Raw genomic sequence first — 14,158 nt, forward strand, 5'->3', positions numbered from 1 at the left:
GATTTTACATTTTTGAAATGTGTTTTTGATATGAAAAAAAAAATGTAGATATTACATTATAATAATGTGTTTACAACATGCAAAATAATGTAAAATTTGCATTATATTTCAAAATAGGAAATGTGTACTTCGAAAAAATGCTGTAAATTTAACATTATTTAAATGTGGAGAATAAAATCAAAGCACGATAATTAGTATCGTTTAGTTCGGCAAACAAACAGAACCGTGAGCAATGTTTATATGTATGTTTATATGTAGCTTTACGCCGTGACGTAAGGGCAGAAGAATCATGCAAATATTCAGACGCATGGAGTTTTCATATTTGCCTTTTCGTTCCGATGAATGTAATCGCGGTTGAGGCAAACGAGCAAACGCCTTAATTGATTATATTCACGCATACAATAACCCTGCAAAAGTCGTTGGATCATGTGGTCCACTGAAGTACTTACCATTATACTCCACTGTAATGCAGCAATGGACCAACTCATGTTTCTACACGAACATATTGTAAGCCGATCATTGCTCGTTTTTGACGATTGTAATCACTACACGATATTTATTGGACTGTGGGTACTCCATGGCTTACTCTGATGTAATGCTGAGCTGGAGTATATGGTCCAGTCCGAGGACATCGCAATGTTAATTGGACCATATTTTTTGTATGAATTGTGGTGAATTTTGGAGCACTCGCTTGGTCGATAGCGAGTACTCCATACATGCATGCATGGAGTACTCGCGATTTTTGCAGGGAAGTTGTTGATTTTAAATCAATGTCGATTATGTTCGTTTAAGCAAGTTGGATCATTGAACACGATCATGTTGCCGAATGTAATCGAACGTTGTTGTGTTCGATTTTTGCTGTTCTCCGATATGTATGTAGATGGTCGTTAGGCAAATTTATAAGGAAACTTCTGGTGGTGTCTGTAAGTAGGGAGCTTCACCCGGCATACTATGAAAAATCGTTTGGTTTTTCCATCAGTCTTTCAAAACTACTGTAGTTAATGACGTCCGCCAAATAATTTCAGAAACTATTATTAAGTGAGATCCCAGTGGCCCAAATAAGGACAGACATACTTGGATCGCATAGAGGTCCGCTACAATACCAATAAAAAAAAAGCGGTAGTCAGCTTTAATTATATTGCGTTGCATCCCCGAAAGCCGAGACGGATAAATTTTCGCGTTGACCAGCAAAGGATAGACAACAGCACCGAAGCTTCAGTGAAAGTATCCCGTCAAAATTTCAACCAGCATGGATAAATAGGCCTTAGTGCCATCTACCTCCGGGCAGAAAAATCCCTCTATACTGCGAAGATAGTGTTTGATCACTGTTTCGTTAGCTTACGCGAGACCTGGGCCCTTATTACGTGTTATGATCAGTGACTGAAAACCATTTTCACTCAAGCAGTAAATATGATACTGTCGAACTTTTTTAAAAATTATAATAAATAATGGATCTAACGAGTACTATTTGTCGCTAGTTCAAATATGCCATTAATCCGATCCACCTTTCAAGAGCTATGTATTGTGATTTAAAAAATGAGTTTCGATCACGGATCGTAATACGTAATACGGGCCCTGTATATATTGTATATTCCTTATTTTTCTTTGCTTTGATTCGCCTGCCAGAGCAGTTCAGTGGAAGGCAGCGCTTTTATGTTGCCACACAAACTTTGCAGAATGTAAAGCGAGGTAAAAAGTTAAGGATGTAGTTAACTTATACGCCAATTACACGGCTCAAGTATCCTTGTGCCAATTACCAATTTGCACAAGGATTTGCCCGGTGTGTGCACTGGTTGCGCTATTTGCGCAGAAAACTGCGCTAAAATCAAAACGATTTTGATATTTACGCATGTCTGCAAATATTGCACATGCTTTTTTCTTCGTGTGTGGTGAATCTTACACAGTTTACCTGTGGTTCCTGATAATATAACATCAGTAATTATTGCTTAAAAATGTTAATATAGAAGGCGCAAGGACCATCTCTAGCTTGTAACAGGAATTCACACAAATTCAATAATAAATAATAATTTTTTATTCAATTAGAACACATGTTTCATTTGTTGCGGTAGTTGAAAAATGAATATTGCGCAGTGCTGCAATGATTTGAGCTGGTCTTGCAATTAAAATATATATTTTATAAATACAATGGAAAATAAATGCTTCTGTGCGAGTTTTTCGACTAATACCGTGAATTACCAGCACTGTGGAAAATAAATAGTTATAAAATTAATGCCTTTTTTATACAATTAAAATACATGTTTCATTTGGTGCGCTACTTTAAAAATGAATATTGCGCAGTGTTTTTGAGCCGTGTATGTAAAAATTTTCATTTGCACAAATTTCGTCGTTTTATATTTGCGCAAGGTTTTTGTGTCATGTATGGGCCGTATTACGGCGTTGTTAAAGCGTCAAAGCATAACAAGAATTCTATGTAAATCTTGCCTGATGTTCATACAACGATAAAAAAATATTGACAAAATAAGTCTGCTGATGATATTGATTTCCTCTACAAATATACAAGGAGCATCATTTGAATTTTTTCTTCAAGAATATGACAGAAGGACTTAACTCAAGTTAACAAAAATTTCGTTATGAAAGGCAATTAGCGCTACATCATTATAACTAATAAAATTTTGTAAAAGCCAGATAGTGCTGAGGTAAACCACAAATAGTATTGCGGAGTCTCTAATAGTTTTGTTTAATAAGTCATTTTTTCATTACTCAAGTTAAGTTGACTTTAACGCTTTGGCACAGATTTGTATTAACTTAGTAAATTTTATTAACGCACAAGCAGGGGTTGATAATGACCTTGTCTGACTACCATTTGAGAATCTGAAAGAACTACATTACATTTCCAGTTTTTGCTTATAAAAAACACTTAAGGCTTTTTGGTGGTTGAAAGATCAAAGAGGGTAAGTGTTTCACCGTTTCCTTTATATGAATATAAACTTAACATCAGTGCGTTGAAAATACAAACAGAAACAGTGGATCGTAAACCAATTGACTCAAATCGTTCTTTCGATTGTTTTGGTGTAAGTTTCAATGGTTTCAATCCCTTCATTTTCTTGTGCTTTTGAGCATCAGACACGGCATGAAAGTTTTTTTAACAATTATCGTTTGTACATACATATGTAGAAGATATCTAGAGTTCTTATAAATTAAAATAGTTGAATTTCGGTTTAATGTAATAAATCCGCACAGAAAGCTCTGATGTGAATACAGTTTTTCACATTTAAAAGCTTAGGTAAGTGAATTGACTTGTTTCGTTATAATGTGAAGGAACCTGTAATAGAGGCATGGCAAATTGCTAAAATGTGTAAAAAAATTCATAAAATTGTAGTTAACAAAACTATAAATTACCAACGACTCACTCGATTAAAATATTTCTTACTTGCAATTAAGTTTTGAAATATTTATGTACATTCGTTCTGGCCTAAAAAAGTAATTAATTCCTTTCTTATTTCAAAATAGGTAGTTTGCGTGTATGTTCGCTGTCAACCATCCGTTCAAACATACGTTCACCGAGAGCATTCCATCACATCAGATGTTGAACTAGATCAAATGACGTATACATCTTTTGAGTACCACACACCTCTGCTGAAGATTTTAAATGTATGGTAAAGACAAAATTAAATGTACGCTCTCCCACTGGTTGAGCACATCCTGAGTTCGTGTCCGGCGCTGGCCAGGTCAAAGCTCCAGCTATTAGGGGCGGTAGAGTTGCCAGATCTCGAGGCAGCAATTAAGCTAGGTCCTAGAAAACCTCTGGTATTTGCCAAGAGGGCGGAGTTATTTTATAAAATAAGCGATTGGTTCCTGATTTGGGTTCCTCTGATTGTTCGTCGAACCAATTCTACACTATGAACACATTAATTCCATACGAGGTCTTTATTGACCTTCCAGATCCACCTAACCAACCCTCCCACTACACTCTTACTTACACTACACTCAATAGATTTTTTTAAGATAGCTGTATAGACATCCAGATAGTGTTCCTGTTGAGTTTTTTTTCTGGAACTAGACCAGATACTGGTCAATTATAAAAATTTATATTTAGGATGCGATTGCATAGATCAATAGCTTATTACCTACATTGTGAGGTTAGACAAGGGACCCATCCACGCGAAAACATTCAATTTATGATGTGACTTTTTGTAATTCTCCTATAATAATGGTTCGCATACTTTTATTTAAGACACGGCCTGCTAGAAATTTGGATAGACGAACCCAGAGAAAGTCAAAATGACAGAGGGAGAAAGAATTAGCAGAAGATAGGGATAGATGAATCGTGGGAGGGAGAACGTCTGACGTATCCAATAGCTTGAAAAAAATCTAAATAACTAACAAACCCTAAGTAATAAGCCAGCCGACCTTTAAACTCAACTCATTTGAGGCCAAACCTTAAGCTGACTAAAAAATTAATTTAAAAGTCAGACTACCTTGCAACTTTGTGGTATATTTGGTTCAAATCAAAGTGGGCTAAGCACATACGAGGAACAGACCTAAAACCGATAAGCTTGACATAAACTCATTTAATGGTCGTTTTTATCTGTTGTTATCTGTTCAAATAATAATAACGCTAGCATTGATCGGAGGTTAAAATTAAAACGAACAAACCAAATAGCAAAAAAATAGCAAATTGGGTACCGTTAAAAACTTAATAGTAAAAATAAATTAATGTACAACAATAATATGCAACCAGAAAGTTTAGCAGTAAATTATAGATTTTTATAGTTTAGCGTTTTTATGTACATTTGTATGTAAATAAGTAAAAATGTATAAATATATATCTAACTGCACACCCTCAGTACTCGTAAATTAGTTTTAAGATGACACCTGCTTTGTGCATCTAGACACGAGTTAAAAAAAGTCAATAGTTAAATGTTATCGCTACGTGCTTCCAAACAAATGCAAAAAAAAAAATTGAAATTGAATAGCTTTCTAAAACTGTATATGTACATATAAATGTATGTACAAATAAATACATTAAAGTTGTACCACTTTGGTTCAGCTAAAAACTCAATGCCTTCCTATTACTTAGAACAGGAATAAAAATGGACAACTTAATTTGAAAAAGTCCAGGCCAAGAATGAGTAGATACTTTGGCTCTCTAGATCTGAATATCTAGTCAGATTTTTTAATTTAGTTCTGGTTTTTGAGATATTATTTAGGACTTTTGTTTACACCAGAACCTTTGCATTAAATGACACTACAAAAAATGTTAGAATAGTCAAATTTGTCACTAAACGAATGCAAACAACTAGTCGTTTAATGATAATCGATTCTATTAGTTAACAACTTTTGCAAAACCACTAATCGACTACCAAGAGTTCTGAATTTATTACTTAAAGAGATTAAACACGTTTTTCGACTCCATTTCCTATGTAATTTCGTCACGAAAACTAATTTTCATTACAAATAGACATGTTCCATTTGAAAACACAATAATATCCCTTATAAACGCAGTTTAATTGGAAGCGATTTTTTCTCTTGATATACATACTTATGTACACGTTTTTATACTGAACATTCTTGATTTCTGCAACGCGGTAAAATTTGTGGCACAGTCCCGTGCAGACTTTATTTCTTTATTAGGGCTGTAGCTGTATAGCAGATGAATTAGTCTTTTTAACTTGTTTTGAAATAAAAAAAAAAGTTTTCGTGACGAAAAAATTGCAGATACATTGGCCTTCCTTCCTATCTGGTGGACTAATCTAATTAACACAAAGATGGAGTTTCCTAAAATGATAGTCTACACTTGTTGGTTCGATATTTCGATTCGATATCGAACGCTCAACATTTTGGCTTTTCTTATCTTGACTGCAGCTTTTTACACATAGTTTCTCATGAGCTGTGTGTCAAAAAAGCTGCAACTTAATTTAGAACCTACAAATCTAGTTTTGACTATGAATATGCGGCATAGTTTCTATAATGAACAGTGGTTGTTTCTCACTAACAAACAAAAACATTTCCTTTCCATGGTAAGAGTCAGAATTATGCCGGAACAATTTCGAGTCATTCTTTTGTGAACTTTTATTTAGAGTCCTATCCGTATCGACGGTGTGTCAGCTTCTATGTTCAATATCGTTCTGGCGTCAGTTATCGCGAAGCCGGGTTGACTGGCATGGCTTGGTACCCAACGGTCAATTATAATTGTAAAGATATTGGCCATTAACAATTAATCAATTGAAGTAATCGTAATTAAGACGTTTTTAATTCTCAATTTTAATACTCAGTGTTTGCCAAATCAAAAAATTGTCTAATTAAAAAACTTCTTTCCAAATTTTTGATGTTGCTTTGTCCGGGAATTGAGCAACGAATCTTCGGTATGGTAGGCGGAGCACGCTACCACCTCTCCACGGCGGCCGCCAACAAATAACGGTTATAAAATAGAATATTTAAATAAGTACTAGTGACTGATACGCTGGCGGCTACAACAAATATTTAAGCCGTATTCATCATAATCGTCAATTTGGAGCCATCGGTATACACGTTTATAGTATGTTTTGCCATTTCAGCACCCTGGCGCCAACCCCCAGAACTCTTTCTATTTATCGTTTGCCCGATATTATTATCTGGCGAGGAGAAATAATCAAAAAAACTCATGAGGCAAAATTGCGGATATCAAGAGACAATTTTGACAGTATTTTTAAAGTTTAATTTTAAAGTTTCCAGAATTTGATCTATTCAAACAACAAATGTTATGTAAGGACTAAGCCAAGGATTTCTGTTCTGTATCATCTTATAAGATGGCTATAGCCTGAAAATATCATTGCCTATTCCACATTAAACGCTCTTACCATTGACACTTAAAACTACCACTAGCATTAGCACCACTAAATTCTGTCCTAAAGTACGTTGTCTTAAATACATGTATATGCACATCAAACTGTATAAATAACTACGAACACATGGCTGAAAAATATTTTAATTTTAAGTAAGTGGGATATACCAAAATAACTTTCAGTAGTTTGGTCTGAATACTCCTTAAAAAATCTTGTGCATCTAATGAAATTAACTTCCTGGAATAATTTTGTGGGATATAAAACGTACGAACGGACATTCAGCAATCACCAATATGTTAATAGGAAACCATGGCAAACTTGAAATATAACTTCTTTCTTAAGGCCGCGGCACAATGAAATTTTTCATATAGCTAAGTTTAACACAAGCTGATGCATTCCAGTAACATCGCCACAATCAACCAAGATCTTGCGTTTATAAATATGAAGGAACTTTGGACTTGGCAATTGAAGTTTATTTCGCTTCCCCACTTACATACAAAATTTCGCGAAGCACTGTTATAAACATTCTCCCTATACAACAAATATACTTGCTAACATATTTTGTGTCGTATTCATTTGTTATATTGCAGTTTTTAATTGCGAAAAATGTTAGGAAAGTAACCAACGAGTGGGATAAATAATTTCACTTGCAAAGCATGTGTCAAATTCTTCTTCTTATGCTTTGCTTGCAACAAAAGTTGCAAGTTGGCTACTTTTTCATGTCAGGTGGCCCCAGTGTCGCTCAATCTACCGTTCTCCATAAATATATCTACTCATAATGCATAACATTCAGTTAAACACATCCATATGAAAAACTGCTTATGTGACGGAGCTTTTACCGATTTTGCTCCCAATAAATAGCTATTCCTGAAAAGCATGGTTCCATTTGAATTGAATGAGATAATTCACAGAGTTTATACTGAAAAGTAGGAGAACCCAAAAACTAAATTCGTGCGGAAACGTATGTGACACGGCTTAAAATGCTGCAGTCTTATAACTGTTTACAAAAAAGTTTGACTCAACTCAGGAAGACGATTGCAAGACTACTAACTGTATACCTCGATTTTGAAAGTTATTATAAGTTAGCAGTAAATTTAATTAAGAATAAAAAACATTTTAATTTTCCGAGACCATCTAAACATAAGCTTGAAGCTCAGAGCGGACCTCCGCAATTATTTTTTCGACCGGTCTAATGTACATACATATGGGGTATTCCATCCCATTTCGACCAATTTTGAACCCGACCCCTTTAGAATTGGCTGAAAGTTTTTCTTCTTTTTCTAGCTTACGAAAGACGTTTTTCAGAATTTTTCAAATTTTTTCATCCAACTCAAAAAAAGTTATGAATTTTAAAAAAAACACCGTTTTTGTTTTCAAAATGCTATAACTTTTTCAAAAATTGACCGTTTGGGATCTTTTTTTTTTTAATGTGTTTTTAAATGTACTTTTCGGAAAAAATACAAAAAAAATTGTAAAGTTTTTTTTTTGTAATTTTTCAGTTTTTCGAGATTTTTCGAATTTCGCCATTTTTTTTTTTTTCTCATAAAAAACTTCAATCAATTCTGCAATCATCCCCACTAATCCCGGAGTGGGTCGATTTTTTTTTTTTTTTTTTATTTAATTGAAAAAAAAAACTTTAAAAATTTTTTTGTATTTTTTCCGAAAAGTACATTTAAAAACAAATTAAAAAAAAAAATATCCCAAACGGTCAATTTTTGAAAAAGTTATAGCACCGTTTTTTTTTTTAAATTTATACCTTATTTTGAGTTGGACACCGTTTTTGTTTTCAAAATGCTATAACTATTTCAAAAATTGAGCGTTTGGGATTTTTTTTTTTTTTTTTTAATTTGGTTTTAAATGTACTTTTCGGAAAAAATGCAAAAAAAATTTTTAAGTTTTTTTTCAATTAAATAAAAAAAAAAAATAATAATAAGCCCACTCCGGGATTAGTGGGGATAATTGCAGAATTGATTGAAGTTTTTTATGAGAAAAAAAAAATGGCGAAATTCGAAAAATCTCGAAAAACTGAAAAATTACAAAAAAAAAACTTTAAATTTTTTTTCGTATTTTTTTCGAAAAGTACATTTAAAAACAAATTTAAAAAAAAAAAAGATCCCAAACGGTCAATTTTTGAAAAAGTTATAGCATTTTGAAAACAAAAACGGTGTTTTTTTAAAAATTCATAACAATTTTTTTTGAGTTGGATGAAAAAATTTTAAAAAATTCTGAAAAACGTCTTTCGTATGCTAGAAAAAGAAGACAAACTTTCAGCCAATTCTAAAGGGGTCGGGTTCAAAATTGGTCGAAATGGGATGGAATACCCCATATATACATACCTCTGCAAAGTATTATTGGCAAATTTTTATGCACAACATATCTAGCCAACATTTAAGATTTTCATGTATCAACTCACCAAAACATACAAAACATACAATTAAATAATTTTGTGTTTATTAATAAAATAAAAGAAACGTGCTAATCGCATGCCAGAACCACAAACAAGAAGTGAAGGCTAATTTTTCTTTAATTATTTTTACACACAAAAGTTATAAAACTAAATAATAATTATCAAAAATCACAAAATCGTAAACTTTTTCTTATTTTAAACAAAGTTTATTATTTTTTCTGTGAATAGTGGCTATGAATTTTTAATTTTAGTATTCATCGCTTCATTTCTTATCAACTTTTTGACACCTTGTGCTACATGCATACATATGTAGTAGCGTATGTATGTATATGAATAAAAACGATCGCACTCTGCTCTTCTGTCAGCTAGGACCTTTGGCTTCCCCAGTTTAATTTAGTAACGGAAGAAATTAATTCGCACTCACACACACACACACACACTTATACAAAATTGTTTCTTTACAATATGTAAATAAATTTACTTGCACCACGTCTTCGTCACCAGAACCGGATGTAAACCAGGATATGCGTCACACACAAACGCACATATGTATGTATGTCTGTATAAATTTACGTACAAACACTTCTGCAAACGATTCTAAAAAAGCGCATCAAGTTATTCTTAGCGAATATTTGTACAACGAAGAGAAAAACTTTAATTCTTGAATAAAATCCGGTTGATTTAACTGAAAAAAAAAAAAAACTTGGCAACTATTTGCGTGTACCTCAGCTTTTAAAATTGTCCATTTGATTATTTAATTTTAATATAAAGGATATTAAAGCAAAACTTAGTATTGCAGATATTTTTGTTTGTATTTACGTACATTTCGAGCACTGAATTAAAGAAAACTTTGTTTTTCGTAATCTTCACATCAGTTAAAACAGTTTAACATCATATCTAACATCAATTAATAAAATTTCAGATATATTTTTTGTTTACTTCGTTTGGTTGAAGGAATATTTCAAAGATTTTTTTCCGCGCAATAAAACTTTACTCATTTAGAGCCACTCGAAGACTGGAAAAGACAAGACCTCCAGCACCATATAAAACTATGGCTATTAAACAAGTTCCCGCTCGCTTGCTTGCTAGAACAAAATGCTCGTCACTCACCGCCAATCATAGCAGCCATACATGCATTCGTTCCCATACGTACATAAGTGTAGGCACACATATACACAGTTTCAACACCCAATATTACCTATCCATTGGAAAGAGCACAATCAGCGGTGAGACGATCAGTACAACCAGAAATGCAATCATCTAACCCATTGAGAATTTATGTTTGTCGTGCTGCCACTTGAATATTGCATCTAAATCTAATAAAAACTACCAAAATAAAAAAAAAAATATTTAAAATATTTAAGCTTTATTTGTGCAGAGCTGTTTGGTGGTCATTAAAATGTTTTCCACTACCAATACATTTTTTTGTGATAGTGGAATACTTAGTGCGCTAAAAATTGTGTGCACTGTGCCCGACTATGGATAGAGGAGGCTCTAGCTTTACCCATCATATATGAAATCGTTAGCTTAATGTGAAAATATGCTGTCACTTTTTTGAAAAATTGTATTTTAATGCAGTTTTAAAACTGAATTCAAAATACATCGATCACAAAAAAAAAAAAAATTTATTTTTTATTTTTACGTGCTGTGGGCAATGATGTGTAAATGTGCTAAGTAGTCAGCTGTTAAAAAGAATGTGCTAAGTCAACCTGTCAATTTGTTGTTGTTGTATTAACGATAAAGATACTACCCGAAGGCTTTGGGGAGTGTTACCGATGTTGATGGACCTTTGCCGGATATACATAGATCCGGTACATCCCGTTAACGAAGCACTATTAAGGTACTAGCCCGACCATCTCGGGAACGATTTATATAACCACATTAAACCTTCTAGGCCATTCCGCCCTCCCCACCCCCTAGTTCCATGAGGAACTTGGGGTCGCCAGAGCCTTGGCTGTCAATGAAACAGGATTCGCCACGGTTAGGTGAGGTTGACAATTGGGTTGGAGAAACTATATATTGTGCTGGCAACCTCTTGAGAGGGATGCGAACACAACCCCTTGTAATTGGGTTCACCCAATTGAGACATGTCTTTGGTGTTTGATAAATGCTTTGCGCTGACCATAATCTACTTCAATTCTTACATGTCGATATCTACATGCTTTCTTACTGACTAGTTAAAAATATGAAACAATTCAAGCTTAAACTTACATATATAAGCTGTTATTAAAATTAATAACACTACTAAATCGATTTGCTAGATGTATACTTAGTCCTAGTTATAGGTTCATTCATAGCATAATTCGTTTTATGAGTTATTTCGATAAATAATTTATTATGCCGAAGATCGCGCAGTGGAATATATGGAATGAACAAATTAGATAAATCAGAGCAATTCGTGCTAAAGTTTATTACATACATTATAGGCAAGCATGAGTGTAATGCAAGGCCTGAAGACCAAGCAATTTGCGCCTGCTGGTATATGATGGGAGGTCCTTCTGGCCAGTGAAGCATACGTAAAGCAATTTTTATACAAAATCTTTGAACTTTATCAATTTTATAGGAGTTAGATTCATAGAAAAGATTCCATATTATTGAGCAATATTCAAGACCACTTCTGACCAAGGATATATAAAGTGCTTCAACTTCATAGGGTCCTTAAAGTCACTGGTATTACGTCTACTGAACCCAACGATTGCAACAAATATTGAAACAATGAAGTCAATGTGACTAGAAAAAGAGAGTTTGGAGTCAAAAAGTACACCCAAGTCTTTACTCTCTTGATAGCGATTAAGAGATTTAGAATTAGTTTGTAGATAAAGTATGTGGCAGTTGTCTTTTTGGAATAAGACACAACACAGCATTTGTTTGAATTTAAAAATAAATTATTGTCTGTGCGCCATCCACCAAAAGAGTCCAGATCAGAACCGTTAGGAATAGTTTGACAAATAAATAGTATTTTTTGTGAAATATATAGTTTTGGTGTTATATTTCAATCATTAAAGGGAGGAGTGATGGGGAAACATATTGAGTAAAAAGTGCTAAGTCAGGAGAAAAAATTAGTTTTGAGTGCGGAAATTGTGCTAAGTCAAAAAATAGTTGCTGGGTTAGCATACATGATTTTTATTTATCTTTTTTAAATCTTCTACCCTCAAAAGAATTAAAACTAAGGTATCCTCATTCACAGTTTTGAAAAAAGAGGTTATTTCAATAATTATTAATTTTTTTTCCGTCTCCTGTAAAATTCGTAAAAAGTGATATTTTCACATTAAGCTAACGAAATGTCTCTGGTTTCAATTGTGCAAATATCTGGGCAAGCAACATTGAAACATGTCGAAATTAAACAAAAAACAAGTTGTACGTCTGCAGCAAGATCTTCGGGTGTACTTCTGTTATGAAAGCCTCTCCAAATATTTTCATATAATTTAAAAGAAGTGGTCGGTAGTCGTTATAAAACCAGGACAACCATCAATTTGGGCCCTTTTTCCACGTCCGTTCCTTCTTTTTTCGATTAAAAAATACAAACTCAATAAAATTACTGTCTTTATTTTAAACATGTGGTTTTCTAGATTTGTTTTCGGCAAATTCATCAATTATATTCTCAATATCGATTTTGTTCAATAAATCTGACTCAATGTAAAGTATACCTAACATCTCGAGTCGCTCTTGTCGCGTTTGTAGCTCTTTCAGCAGCTTTGATTCTTTTTAATTGCGAGAAGGATCGTTCGGCTGAACAATTTGTGATCATTAATGTTATAAAAATCCGAAGAGTTATTTCTGTGTTAGGAAATACATCGGCTAATTGATCTTCCATTAGAATCTTATACAAATGACTATTAGTTGTTTGTGCATCAGTGTATCTGGAGTTCACGTATTGTTTCAATGAAAAATTCTTCCAAATTTCTAGAATAAAAACGAACTAAGTTATTTATAACTTCGTGGAGGTCTCCATTACTTAGAGAAAAGTTGATGAGAAATGCAAATCTCTCCGAAACTTCCATATACTTTTACTGTGAAGATTGTCGATGATTTCGAGGAAACCTTTTGTCCTAAAATCATCGCGAGGCGAAAATTCTACTTCTGGAGCATTTCCGTCATTAGGTTGTTTTTTTCTACGATGAATACGTTGTACGATTTCTGTATAACCTATTTAGAATTTATTAGTAAAAAATAAATAATTTTTTTGTTTTTTTCCTCGAAATCATTGAACTTTTCACGGAATGAAACTGAACTCTTTTCTAATGATCCGTCAAAAAAGCACACGTTTTCAAATCAGGCTTTTTCACTTTGCAATGATTTACTCACTGAACGCATAGCAGTCAAAATGGAGTTGAAGGCTTCTACACCCTCTGTTCCGAAATTTTTTAAAATAAAAGCAACCTGTGTACATTTTGAGATAATTCTTTTTATCATTCAATATACTTTTCTTTCACTTCGATACACTTCTTTGCACGCTAATACAATTTGTAAAATGAGTCGAAAATGTCCTTTTTAGGAACCTTGCCTAGTTTGTCGGTCGTCGCCTTTTGAATGCGGTCAATTGAGTTTTATTTATTTGGGTAAAAATTATTTTCGGTTCTGATTATATTTTTCTTTCACTCACATTTTATGTTTGTAAGAAAATTTTAGAGAGCTTTTAAATTTTTCGGGGGCCCCTAAAATCGGTGGCCCTAGGCAACTGCTTATGCTGCCTACTTGTTAATCGGCCCTGTTTACACTCCGAGCTTCCAGTAAATATGTAAGTATGTAATCCACCTATGGAACTAAGGATTAAATTAAAATACTCATTAACACCTTTCATTTGATATCCATATCCTACAAACGCATTCTAGAGTCACCCCTGGTCCACCTTTATGGCGATATCTCGAAAAACAACAACCACCACTCCTTTAAAACCCTCATTAATACCTTTAATTTGATACCCATATCGTACAAACACATTCTAGAGTCAACCCTGTTCCACATT

The 14,158-nt window shown here is 33.5% G+C and overlaps 1 protein-coding gene across 5 annotated transcripts in view; it reads right to left on the minus strand.

Moving 5' to 3' along the window:
* The window catches only part of Ncc69 (sodium chloride cotransporter 69), an 86,475-nt gene that overhangs the window by 62,359 nt on the left and 9,958 nt on the right, over positions 1–14,158 (minus strand). For 2 of the 5 annotated variants that reach the window (XM_067790656.1, XM_067790650.1), the window contains exon 1: positions 10,016–10,213. The exons of 1 other annotated variant lie outside the window; for it this stretch is intronic. The gene's annotated coding sequence lies outside the window, so the exon portion shown is untranslated. Of the gene's footprint in view, positions 1–9,673; positions 9,878–10,015; positions 10,227–14,158 lie in introns of those variants that run through there. 2 more of the 5 variants (XM_067790651.1, XM_067790652.1) reach the window with 2 other exon arrangements.

The sequence above is a fragment of the Eurosta solidaginis genome, chromosome 5 (genome assembly GCF_040869045.1).
Source record: "Eurosta solidaginis isolate ZX-2024a chromosome 5, ASM4086904v1, whole genome shotgun sequence".
NCBI classification, from domain to species: domain Eukaryota; kingdom Metazoa; phylum Arthropoda; class Insecta; order Diptera; family Tephritidae; genus Eurosta; species Eurosta solidaginis.